Raw genomic sequence first — 14,110 nt, forward strand, 5'->3', positions numbered from 1 at the left:
GTAAATGGTTGAACTTCTGAGGATCTGGGGCTGCTCCTGCTCTTCGTTTCTCAAACGCACATGTACAGACCTGTGGGCAGGGGGGACAGCCTGGAGATGTTGGGGACCGGGCCTCAGGAGAACTACTGTTTCTTTTTTGCTCTAGACTAGGAACCAGATGAGGCATCTATATGCACAATCATCTGTGACCCTCAGAAAATACTTATGGATGTGTTAGCATCATCTTTTGTGATGAGGGAGCTGAGGCACTGCAGTTAATCATATACCTGAGTTCATAATACATCGGCAGCCAGTATCCAGTTCCAGGCCCTCACCATCACAAACGGCTTTTCTTGTGAATAGTAGATTGAGGTGTTTACATATAGTGTTTTTAGTTACTAGGGCAGGGACAGCAACACATGCCACCATGACTGCCATGGATTCTGTCCTTTCCCTATGTGGGTCCCTGGGGCCGAATTCAGACCATTGGGTTTGGTGGCAAGCACGTTACTTGGTGAGCCCCCTCACTAGCCCTGACGTAGCTTTTGAAGGGATTTTGTGATGCCTGAAATTCAGCCTAGGCTTTATACATGCTAAGCAAGCCTTCTGTCAGAGTTCTATCACTAGTCTCCTTTTTAAAACATTTTAAATTAAGCTAGGTGCGGTGGCCCACACCTTTAATCCCAGCACTCTGGAAACAGGCAGGCAGATCTCTGAGTTCAGGCCAGCCTGGTCTACAGATCAAGTTCTAGGGCAGCCAAGGAACACACAGAGAAACCCCATCTCAAAAAACAAAATCTTAAAATGGTGTCTGTTGTGTGTGTGAGTGCTCATGCCAAGCAGCTGAGATCACAGGCATAAGTGGCAGCATCGTGTATCCTAGGCAACTACTCCACCACTGAGCCTCACCCCTAGTCCTTGGGCACTTGAGACAGAGTCCTGCTGTAGATCGGAAGCTGGTCCTGAACTATAGACTCTTCTGCCTCAGCCCTCTAAGTATTGTGGTTCTAGGGACATATGCTTTCACACCTGGTTCTTTATAAAGGTTGGCTTTATAATCTTTATAAAGATTATCTCGGGTCTCGTTTCTCACAAGAGCCTGCACTCACAGTGCCGAAACCTGGCATGTTTCCTGTCACCCAGCTGCGTGGACTGGTGGCATTCTAAAACCTACTGCAGCTGACCTGGCTGCAGTAGGACAGAAGGACTGGAGGGATTCCATGACAGGGTTGTAGGTCTGTGACGGGCCACAGATGGGGCTGAGAGCTAGGAGAGGTGGAAGGAAAAACCTAGCAGGGACAGACAGGTCAGCATTAGGCTGGCTGTGATGGTATACACCTATAAGCCCAGTATTTTGGAGGTAGAGGCTGGAGGATCCCCATTTTGAAGCCAGCCTGGCTACACAGACTCTCAAATATTTTAAAACTTTGGTTTCTGTTAGCTTTTGATGCTGAGTTGAACCCAAGGGCTCACACTAAGCATATGCTCCACACAAACACAACGAAGTTCTGAAATTCTTAACATTTATTAAATATCTAGGCATGTCATAGAATGACTAAATGATAAAAGGGAGGAGAAAGTAAGGCCAGAAAACATATCTGAGGCCTTGAGTCCCTTCAGAATGATTGCCAGGCATGTTACCCAGTGGGTTAGCCCTAGGAAGAGCTGCAACCCTTCCCTGTGGAGACTTGAGAGTCTCCTGAGAGCCTCCTGATCGCCTCCCTCCCCCTCCCCCAAATCCATTTTGCCCTTGACTCAGCCAAATAGGATTAAGAATTTAGGCTTGGGCTTGAGTGAATGCCTTGTAGGGATTCACTGGGAGGGAGCTTTAACTTAGAATCTGGGATCTGAGAAAGGCAGTTCTGAGTTTCTCAAGGCCCTTCCTGGCAGGATGGCCTTGGCAGTTTTAGTCGCACAGTAGACTATTGGTATCCTGAAGGAGGTGGTTGGGGTTAGGTGACAACGTGCAAGTTGTTAACCCTGGTTATTTGCCATCTGTCTAAGATGTTTCCCCGTGTGCTCTTTACAACAAAACCAATGAAGTGTTAATCACTGTGGAAGTAACTTGCCAACAACAGCAGGGATGAGTGAAGATTCTGACCAAAGGCAGCGAGATGAGTGGGCAGTCTGGCCCAAGTGAGTCATTGCAGAGACCACTCAATCTTCGTTATCATGTAATGATAATGATATGAGGGACTCAAAAATATGAAACATTTCCATCATTCCCAGCACATACTATGGCTTCAGCCATGCACCAGTACACTTGTTGAAGGGATGAATTGTGGAAATATAACCAAGTGGGACCTTCCTTTAGGAAATGGAAGATAGTCCTGGGGGTGGGGGGTGGGGGACTTAAATTTAGGGATGTAGATTCATCAGCTTCGAAGAGCCAGCCAGTTATAATGGATGGTTTCGGTGTGCTTTAAAGCCCACACAGATTAAATTCAACTACTACTTCATGCCCCAGAGCACTGGAGACAGTGCACAAGAGGGAAGAAGAGGGGGGGAAGAATGGGAGAGCTCTCTGGGTGTAGGAGACTGGAAGGATTCCCTTACATCTTGATGGAGATATGGGCAAGAGCTTAGAGGGAAGAGGAAAAGGAGAGAGGGGAGGAAGGAAGGGACAAGAGAAGGACAAGGAGAGAGAGGGATAAAAGTGGAGAAAGAATTGAGAAGAACCTAAGTGGGACAGGAAAGGGAGTAAAGGAAAAGGGATTTCTTGGAGGGCAGGAAAGGTTAAGAGCTGAGGGGAGATGGAGAAAAGTGAAGTTAGAAAGGAGACAGGAAAGGGGTGGGGAGGGGGAAACTGGGGGAGGATGATGGAGTGGGGAGAAAGAAGGGCAAAGGCATTGATGGAGAAGAGGGTGGAGGGGAGGAGTGGAAAAAATTAAAAGGGAGAGTGGATGGGGCAGAAAAAGAGAGAGGCAGGTGTGAGTAGAGATGGGGAGACTGGAAAGGGAGGAGGAATGAGAGGAGGGAGATGGAGAGGTAAAAGTGCAGAGAGAAGAGAGAAAAGGGGAGAGGGCTGGGGAGGGGGAGAAGAGAATGGAGTGTAGTGGGAAGTGATCCTGGGGTGGGGAAAGGGAGAAGTAGAGGGCAGGGGGGAAGAGGAGAAGGGAGAGCAAGAGGTGATAGAATGAGCAAATCAAGGGGGAAGAGGAGAGAAGTCGCTACAGAGAATGAGAGGATAAGGGGAGGGAAAGGATCTTGGGTTAGGGAAGAGAGGGGGTTGACAGAAGAGGAAGGTAAGGGAAAGAAGGAGGATGGGGAAAGTAAGAAAGGAGAATGGAGAAAAGTGAGACAGAGAGGATGGGGGAAGAAGAGAGGGAAGGAAGATACCAGAGAAGGGGGAGACTAGAGCGGAAAGAAGGGAGATGGGGGAAGGAGAGGGGAGAACGAGAAGGGGGTGTGAGGGTTAACACCCAAGGAGAGGAGAGCGAGATTAGGATGGGGAGGAAAGAGGGCAGTGGTAATGAGGGTGTACGGAAGAAAGGCAGTGGAGGAGGAGGAGGAGAGGAGGGAGGGGTAGGATAGAGAGGAGACAAAGGGGAAAGAAAAGAGAGGGGAGCAGAGAGCGGAGAAAGACGAATGGGACATGGGATGAAAGGGAGAGGGTGAAAATGAAGAAAAGGGGAGACTCAAGAGGGAGAAAGGGAATGAGGTGAGACAGATCAGGAGAATGTGGAGAAAGGGAAAGGGGGAAGCAGGAGTAAAGGAAAAGGGAAAGATGAAGATAGGAGATTGGAGAGAGGGCGAGAAGAGAGGGAAAGGGGGAAGCAGGAGTAAAGGAAAAGGGAAAGATGAAGATAGGAGATTGGAGAGAGGGCGAGAAGAGAAAAGGGGGAAGACAGAATGGAGGGAAAAGAGATGGGAGAGGAAGTGATGGTAGTGGAGAGAGGAAAGAGGAGATGGAGAGGAGAGAGGGGTCTGAGTAGAGAGGGGTCTAGGTGAGAGAGGAGTGGCAGAGAGGAGGTAGGATGGACAGTGCAGAAGAGAAGTAGAGGGGAGAGGAGAGTGGGAGTGAATGAAAAGGAGAGGGTATAGGGTGGGGATGGAGACAAGAGAGAGATGTTAAGGAGTGATGGGAGGCAGGGCTCTGTCCCAGGCAGCACCAGACTTACAGTTTCTGAAAACCCACTACTTTGTATAAAGATGCCTCCTGGAGCATCACGGGACTGCAGATCTCAGTCTCTGGCCAATGTTCTTGAAGATTCTGCTCTGACGTACACTACGATGGGTGATGGGCGTGTGGAGGTCAGGGGACAAACAGGTGCTGGGGCTGTGTGTTGGTCCTTGCCTCCCACCTCTTTGAGACAAAGCTTCTTCCTGTTCTGCCCAGCACATGTCAGGCCAGCTGGTTTGTGAGCTTCCTGAGCTCCTCCTGTCTCTGCCTCACACTTCCTAACACAGAAATTTAAGACATAACATGGACACATACTACACACAAACATGATTCAATATCAAAACAGATTCAGCTACCTCTGATTTTTATTTTTCCTTGTTACAGGATCTCAAGAGTGTTAGACCTTTTGGACAGTGGGTTATGATTATATAAAAAGTGTGTAACATTGAGCCATTAAAAAGACTTGAACAACCTTGAATATACCAGACCAGCTTGACTGTCTTTTATCCCAATTATCAGAGTTGACAGGTGAGATTTCTTAGGCTACTGGGGTGTCTCTTTAATAAGACAATAGTTCTACTGCCTGCAAAAACTCTTACCTGATAGACAAAAATCTATGGCTATTTTGAATTGAAGTAGCAAGAAGTACATTTAGCAAAGCACTGTTTTCCAAGTGATCTGGGGCCAACCCACAACTCTCTTGTCACAAAGCTGTTCTCACCTATGGAGGGCCAAACAGGTACACGCTCAATTCGCTGAAACCACGAGCCAGGGTCAGTCTTTCCTCTCTGAAAGTATTTCTGTCAGGTATTCTCATCACAATGATGAAAGACAAGTAATAAAATGATTTTGCTTATTTTATAGTCCAAGGAAGAAAACTTGAGTTTCCCAACCCAAGAGCAGATACAACAAATTATGGAATGTAATGGAAGCTATTAATGACACATTAAATTAGCCTGAAGCTAGTCTAACTGAGGTGTCTTGGGAGAGCTGTGGCAATGCATCATTTTTATACAGAGGCTATCCACTCTCCACCTTTCTTTGTAGGTTTGTTTTGAGACAGAGGCTGTCACTGAACCAGAATCAGTGGATCCCTCTAGTTTGACTATCCAGTGAACTTCAAGGATCTGTTGTTTCCACCCCACCCCAGCCCCAGGCTGGTATTTTAGAAATGTCCTATTATGTTTGGCTTTTTATATGGTGTCTGGGGATCCCAAGTTCCTCCTATGCATACAGAGCAAGCACTTTTCTGGCTGAGGCAAGATACTGGTCTTTGAGAGAAGAAATTTCTTTAAAAGGTATAACAGAGCCTCTAGTATACTGTTTTCAAACTTCCCAGTTTATTGGATATATAATTTGATTATAAGAAGGGTATCTATATGCACCATAGAATGTCTTTATTGGTTGCAGTTGCTCTGATGATCTAATTCCAAATCATTTCTAGCCAGCTTTAGCTTGTTTTCTATCTTCCTTCAATGAGAGAGTCACAAATATAACACAACATTTGTGTAAAGGTTGAGTGCAGAACACGCAGGGGGCAGGGAATCAGGTAACTGAAGATCTTCTCCCTCCTCTCCTCCAAATCTAATCCTCCAGTCTTATTCTTTGTTATGGCCTCTCCCCACTCTGCTCCATTCCCAGAGGACTAAGGAGATCCTGGTGGAACACTTTGCTTTCTTCCCCCCTGGGAACCCCTTTAGCCCCCACCCCCAGACCATCCCCATTCCTAAGTCTCAGTTCCCAATACCCCGAAACACATTTTCCCCAGAATCCCCAGTGGCCACACGTAGCAGGATCTCAGAAGAATTTCTCATCAGGCCATTCAGAGCCACCACATCCTCCTAAGAACCAGAGAGGGCAACAGAAGCCAAGGAACAAAACACCCACCCAACAAAGATAAGACCAACAAAGATATGAGCACCTAGAATTACAGCCTTCCTAAACCCAAATGCTTCATTGCCAGTGAAAAATCATAATCAATAAAATCCAGGATAATATGTCTCTACCAGAGCCCAGAAACCCTACCACAGGAAGCCCAGAGTGAAGTAACATAGCTGAAGCAAAAGACAAGGACTTTAAAATAGTATTTATGCATATGACAGAGTCCTTAAGAGGAAATTAATTAACCCCTTAAAGAAATCTATAAAAAAACACAAACAATGGAAATAAATGAATAAAATAGTTCAGGTTCTGAAAGTGGAAATAGAATCAAGAAAGAAAACCCAAATGGAGAGAAATCTGAAAATGAAAAATTTAAGAAGTCATACAGGAACCTCAGAAGCAAGCCTCACCAACAGAATATCAGAGATGGAAGAGAGATTCTCAGGCACTGAAGACATAATAAGAAATGGATACTTCAGTCACAGAAAAGGTTAAATCTAGGAACGATGTCCTAGCACAAAACATCCAGGAAATTTGGGACATTGTGAAAATCTAAGACAAATTTAAGAAGATTAGGAATAGAAGAAGGAGAAGAAACCCAGGTCAAAGTCATGGAAAATATTTTCAACAAAATCAGAGAAGAAATTTTTCCTAACCTAAAGAAAGAGGTGCATTTCAAGGTACAAGAAACATACAAAACACCAGATGGACTGGACCAGAAAAAAATTTCTCCTTGACACATAATAACCAAAACACTGAATGTATAGAATGAAGAAAGAATATTAAAAGATGCAAAAGGAAAATGTCAAATAACATATAAATGTAGACCTATTAGAATAACACCTAGCTTACCAATGGAGACAATAAAAGTCAGAAGGGCCTGGAAAGGTGTTCTGCAGACGCTAAGAAACCAAAGATGCCATCCCAGACTACTATACCCAGCAAAACTTTCAATCACAATAGCTGTAGAAAAAGAGAGAAAAAAAAAAAAAGACGTTCCATAATAAAATCAAATTTAAGCAATATCTATCCACAAATTCAGCCCCACAGAAGGTGCTAGAGAAAAACTCCAATCTAAAGAGGTTAACCATGTCTAGGAAAACACAAGAAATAAATAATCCCAGACCAGCAATCAAAAGAGGGGAAACACACACACACACAAATACACACACATCACCACCAACAACAACATAAGAGAAATCAAGAGCACTGCTCATTGATATCTCTCAGCACCAATGGTCTCAACCCTTCCCCCCCCCGAAAAAAGACACAGACTAAGAGAATAGATGCAAAACCAGGATCCATCCTTCCGCTGCATCTAAGAATCACACTTTAACATCAGGGATAGATATCACCTCAGCTTAAATGGATGGAAAAAGATATTCCAAGCAAATGGACCTAAAAGGCAAGCTGGTGTATACTTGTAATACCAGTTGTATTTGTAATACCTGACAAAACAGACTTCAAACCAAAACTAAAGAGACAGGGAGGGATACTACATACTCGTCAAAGGAAAACTCATTGATTTTTTTATAAAGAGGCAAGAAATTAGAGAGAGAGAGAGAGAGACAGCACCTTCAACAAATGGTGCTGGTCAAACTGGATGGCTGCATGGAGAAGAATGCAAATAGATCCATATTTATCACTCTGCACAAAACGCAACTTCAGATGGATCAAAGACCTCAACGTAAAACCAGATACATGGGACCTGACGAGAGAGAAAGTGGACAATAACCTTGAAACCACTGGCACAAAAAAAGACTGAACAGAAGAACTCTGTTAGTACAGGCACTAGGGTCAACAGTTAATAAACGGAATCCCATGAAATGGAAAAACTTCTGCATAGCATTCAGACAAAGCAGCAGCCTACAAAATAGAAAAAGTTGTTTTTGTTTTTTTACCAACTACACATTCAACAGAGGGTTAATATCCAAAATATATGAAGAACTCAAATATCAACCAAACAAATCACCCAATTTAAAAATGGGGTCCAGTTTTAAACAGAGAATTCTCACAAGAAGAAACTCAAGTGGCCCGTGAAACACTTGAAATGTTCAACATCCTTAATCGTCAGAGAAATGCAAATTAAAACTACTTTAAGATTTTATCTTACACCTGTCAGAATGGCTAAGACCAATAAAATAGTGACAGCTCATGCTGGCCAGGACGTGGAGCAAGGGGGATACTCACCCACTGTGAGCGATGTGCAAGGATTGAAACTTGCACATCCTATGGAAATCAGTGTGACAGTACCTGAGGAAGATAGGAGTCAGTCTTCAGGATCCAGCTGCACCGTTCTTGGGCATATATCCAAAGGATCCTTCATCCTACCACAGAGACACTTGTTCAACTATGTTCATTGCTCTAATTATAATAGCCAGAAGTTGGAAACAATACAGATGTCCCTCAAGAGATGAATGTATAAAGAAAATGTGGTACATTTACACAACCAGATATTACTCAGCCATCAAAGAGAATGAAATTCACAGGTAAATGGATAGAACTAGAAAAAAAAAATTATTCCAGCTGGGCATGGTGATGCCTATAATCCCAGCAGTTGGGGAGGCAGAGGCCGGTGGATCTCTGTGAGTTTGAAGCCATTCCTTGTCTACAAAGCAAGTCCAAGACAGCCAAGGATACACAGGGGAAATCTGTCTTGGAAACAAACAAAAACAAAAACAAAAACAAAAAAAAAAAAAAGAAAGCAAGAAAAAGAAAAAAATTATCCCAAGTGAGGTAACCCAGACCCAGAAAAACAAATATTGTTTGTTCTCACTTGTATGTGGATAGTCAATGCTAATCAAGCTACAATCATCATTATGCAGCTTAGGGGCCCTAGTCATACCTTTCCCTTTGGTCTCTAAGGATAACACTGGCTGCAAATGAAGGTAACATGTTCTGTTTTAATTTAAATCTCTCTTTCTGTGTGTGTGTGTGTACGTGCGTGCGTGCGTGCTTGCGTGCGTGTTATGGATGACACTAGTCCTGTTCTTGCACTGCTCCCATCTTACTCTCTTGAGACAGGCTATCTCATTGAACCTCATTAGGCTGGTAGCCAGCAAGCCCCAGCAATTCTACTGTCTATGACCCCCCCCACCCCCCACACACACAACAATGCTGGCTGACAGGTAAGCATGGCTGCTGGAGATTCAAATTCAGGTCCTTATGCTTGCCTAGAAAGCGTTATTGAGCCGCTGAGCCAGCTCTTCGGTCCCAGTGGTTTGGTTTTAAGGTGCTTTTCATGTATGTGAACATGTTCGTGTAATCAAATGTGCCGGGAAGCAAATGAAGCTGGAACAATATTTAATGTGTTTGACGCATGTCAGGCAGTGTTCGATGTAGGCTCTGGGATTTTAGTAGACTGTGTTAATTCACATGCTCCTGGATGACTTCCTTGGCACTGCTCTGAGTGTTGCTGCCGCGGCCTTGTCCTCTGTCCCCTTCCTGACACCAATGCTGACACTGTCATGGACTGCCATCTGCAAAGCCCACCCAAGCATGGGGGCCTCCGTTACATTGGCCAGACAGTTATCTCCTGCAAAATGGAGTTTCCGACAGAAGCACAGCACCCACAGGAGGAACAGAAAACCTATGAATGTCCAGGAATGTCCCCAGGGGCTGGCTGGGGGCGGGGTATCTCACCACTCCCAAAGGCCCTGAGCCCCATTCTGGAAGTCCAGACTGGGCAGGCGCAGTTCTTCAACTGAAGAAGACTGAGTGAAGATCAGCATGAGCAAAGAGATTAAGACATAAGTGAGTTCTCATCTATGGGTGACTTCGGGAGAGAGAGAGAGAAGCATCAGCTGTAAGTACTGACTCCAAGGAGTCTCCGTCCGCTAACATGAAGCTGCGCAAGAGTCCCGAGGCAGAAGACCAGCCATGGGGACAACATTGCTGCCCAGGATTTCTAGGCAAGAGAGGTCCCAAGACACCTTTGACAGCCTGCATGCCATCCCAAGATCCCAAGTTGAAGGAGTACAGCCAGAAGTCTTGGGGATGACAGACCAGACCCTAAAAGGTGTCTCTGCTTTTTGGGGATCCTCCATCCAAAGAAGAATGTCATTCATAAGAGATCCAACCTGTAGAGGGAAACGAGACAGAATTTCCAGAAAGCAGGTCCGTGGCCTGGGATAACTGTGGTGCATGTATTGTCATATCCACGAAAGTCGGGGGAGGGGGGGGGGAGGTGCTTGTCTAAAGACTTCTCAGCCAAACCAGGCATGGGAGTGCATGCCTTTAGTCCCAGCACTCCAGAGGCAGAGGCAGACAGATTTCTGAATTCAAGGTCAGCCTGGTCTACAGAGTGAGCTCCAGAACAGTCAGGGCTATATAGAGAAACCCTTCCCCCTTTTAAAACAAACAAACAAACAAAAACACTTCTGGGCCTCAAGCTAACTGCCACCTGCTAGCTACTCAAAGTAAAGCTGATTACATTTGATGGTTTCTTTGTTAAAGGCTCCGTATCTCATGATAATCTGTTATTCTTAATTTTTATTTTTTATGTGTGTGGTGGGTTTTGCATGTTTTAAATCTCAGGTGGAGCTAAGTTTAGGGGAAATAAACTCCAGTTGGCAGTTGGTCTAATGCTATGTATTTTAGTGTTAATTACTGGCTCCTGAGATCTGCCCTCTGTCTCAAGTACCTGTTCTCAAGTAAACCTTGCTCCGCCTAATCTAAAGCTGACTGGTTAATAAAAAATGCTGATCCTGGGGACTTGGCAGAAGAAAGGGAGGTGGAGTCTGGGGGTTCGCAGGCTGGGGTGGAGGGACTACCAGGGGAGAAGGAGGAGAAGACAGGATCAGAACAGATATCACTTCTTTGCCACCATCTCTGCCTCATGTCCAGAGATCTAATCTTTCTTTACAGCTCTCAGGTGAGAAGCTGCAAAGCATTTCACTGTCTCATTTCATTCTCAGACAAACCAGACACAGTGGGTTCTAGTTGTGTTCTCTCTATAAGGTGAGGGCCTGGAAGGGGATGAGGGACGTGAAAGAACTCGCTGAAGATCACTGAGCTGACATGTGACAAACAGGATTCCAGAAATCAAGATCTCTGACTCCAAATCAATGTTCTCTTTTCTTTACCACAACCCAGTAATGTTGGTTGAACGTGAGAAGAACTCAGTGGTTTGGATTCCCAGAACCCACATAAAAGAGGAGTAGATGTGACAGTCTATTTGTAATCCTAGATAGGAAATCCCCAGGGCTAGCTGGCTAGTTAGACAAGCCAGATGGGTGAGCTCCAGGTTTGGGGAGAGACCCTGACCCAGCATATAAGACGTAAAGTGATGGGGGAAGACGCTTGATGTCAGCTTCAGATATCCACTTGAATACCCATGTACTCTCACTCACACTGTGCCCATTCACATGAACAGGCATAAACGCATGACACACATAATCAAAAAAGAACATAAATAAGTGCATTAAATATATGTAGGAAAATAAGAACTAACAAAAAGAGAATAGCAGAAGAGATGTCAGAATAGCAAAGGTCAGCTGTGTGTGTACAATTTGTTACATGCAGAAATTTGAGCTTGATATGTACTAATGGGTAGTAGTATGTACAGGCCCTCAGAATCAGCTCTTCTGTACACACGTGTGCTGTCTCTTTGGACTTATGGAGAAGCCTAGGCACTGGACCAGGCTGAGTGTGCCTCCGACCTGAGCCACTTAGGCTGTGTACGACCCTGACGGGTGGCATAGCCCCTGGACCTCAGTGCTCTTCTGTAAAGGACAATTCCTGCTGCCTGAAAGATGATGATTGAATAACAATGTCTACAGTGCCTCAATCAGGGACAGCACAGTGATAAAAGTGCTGGTGCTCATTCCTGTACCATGAACGGTGGCAGTCTCCTGATATAACAGAAAGTGCATGAACCTGTCCACGTTTAACTAGCTCAATGCTAGGGAAGATGTCTGAGATACCTTTTGACGTCTCAGCATGCCCAGGGCTGGTGCTGTGGCTCAGCTGGCACAGTGCTTGCCAGGCATGCAGGAAGCCCTGGGTTCAAGCCCAGCAATGCTTGAACTAGGCATGGTGGTATACACCTGCAACCCAGCGCTCAGGAGAGGGAGGAGGAAGCTGTGCTGGAAATGGAGAAGACTCAGGTGACTTAACTGCACTGACAAAGGGCAGGAGATAACAGGAGAGCAGACAAATTGAAGGGATAAATATAAAGAGCTCTACATAGCTCTCCAAGCAGAGTTAAGGACTGCTACACAGCCTAGTGATTGTATACCAGCCCAGCACACACGAGACTGTGGATTCATTTCCCAACACTGAAAATAAATTAAAACATAAATTTCAATCACTATACTGCTGTACTATCAAAAATACCAAGGGGAAAACTACTTTAACTTGATATGGAATGCTTTCCCAAAATAGAGTCTGATTTATGCCATCAATTAATTCTCAGCAGAGGAGCCAAGATAGAGAATCCAGCAGAGAAACATCTGACAGGGGGTTAATATCTAGAACCTCTAAAGAACTACAAAAACATACACTAAAACCCATTAGCCAGTAAGTGGGCTAATGGATTGAACGGATAGCCCTCAAAGAGAGAGAAATACAGATAAAGGATTTGAAATAATGTTCGAAATCCTTCATCATCGGGGAAATACAAACTATAAAATTGCCTTGAGATTCCAACTCCCCCATCAGAACGGCCACCATCAAGAAAACAAACGCCAGCAAGGATGTGGGGACGTATGTGTGTAGCCAGTGCCACCTTCAGTTCTGTCCCTAAGTAGCCATGAGGCTGCAGGCAAATCAGAGCCTGAGTGTGAATTCCCATCACATGCCTAAACCTAAGGGCAGTCACACAATCTGCCCCCTTGTGGCATGGAGATAGAGCAATTAGGTTCGAATGAGAGGGGGGACGCTTCCGACAAGAGAGAAGTGTAATACTGCTTATGAAGGGGACAAAGAGGGGTGATGGGGAGTGGAAGGGTTTGAGCATATTGCTCAGAGTGTGGGCCTCAGACATGGGGCACCTGGGGGAAACGCAAGCTCCAGCCCTCCCCCACCCCCCTTCTCACAAATTAGGTTCTAAACAACACCTAGAAACGTCAGGTAATTAAAGGTGTTACTAAAGGTAACACAGCTTGGGATAACATGGGACGCTGTGATCCGACACGGGAATAAGGCCTTGTTCTCCTATACGGGTGAAATCGCGACTAGAGGAAGGGCGTTGGCACACTCTGTCCCTGTCTCTCTGTTTCCCGTAAATGTCACAAGAAGCTCCGTCTGTGAGAGTTCAGGGAGATATTAGTGCCACCGTGCTGGCTTACTTCTTTCCACGTGCAGTTGAATCAAAGGTTATAAAGACACGAACAATTTGTACACTATGTTGGTCTCCTTCTTCATGATTGAACTTTGCCCTGAATCATTGCCTCCTAAGACATTACGCTGGCGTGTGCCACAGCCCCTAACCGGTGAGACCCCTCGGAGATTCGTAAGAAGCTATCCTTTTCCGGCCCTAAGCCACAGTTCTCCAGCTTTGGGGGGACTGTTGGGAAGTACCACGATTTAGGTAGGTGTCTCTCCACCCCAGTACATGTGTGTCCAAGGCATAGTACTCAGTCTGTGGCACTACTGGGAGGTGGGCCTAGTGAGGCTCCAGTTTAAGGGCAGTCACAGGCCTTGTGAATCACTTGGCTGCAGAAACTTCTCCACACCATGTACATACTCATCTCATATGCAGGCGTGGATTCTGCAGGTCACCTCTGATTTCTCAGGGGCTTGCTTCTACATGGCCGTGTCGTGTTGCCTTTGCTGCAACAGAATGCCCGACAGAAGCACTTTAGGGAATTATCTATTTTGCTTCACAGCTTCAGTCCTTCCTGGTAAGGATGGCATTAGGTAAGACAGTGTACTCTGTGGCAGCAGGAGGCCGTGGCACATGTTCATTTCACATCATGGCTGACCAAGAGGAAGAGTGAAGCAAGAAGTAGGAGCCAGGTAGAACCTTAAAAGGCCTGCCTCTAGTAACCTGTTTCCTCCAGCTGCCCCAAATAACGTCAACAGCCAGGGAACAAGCATTCAAAACACGAACTGGCTGAGGACACTTCAGATTCAAACCCTAACAATGGCCACACATATAATCTGCTAGGGACAAGGTCTCATTCT

This window comes from Psammomys obesus, unplaced genomic scaffold (genome assembly GCF_907164565.1).
Source record: "Psammomys obesus unplaced genomic scaffold, mPsaObe1.curated_primary_1811, whole genome shotgun sequence".
NCBI classification, from domain to species: domain Eukaryota; kingdom Metazoa; phylum Chordata; class Mammalia; order Rodentia; family Muridae; genus Psammomys; species Psammomys obesus.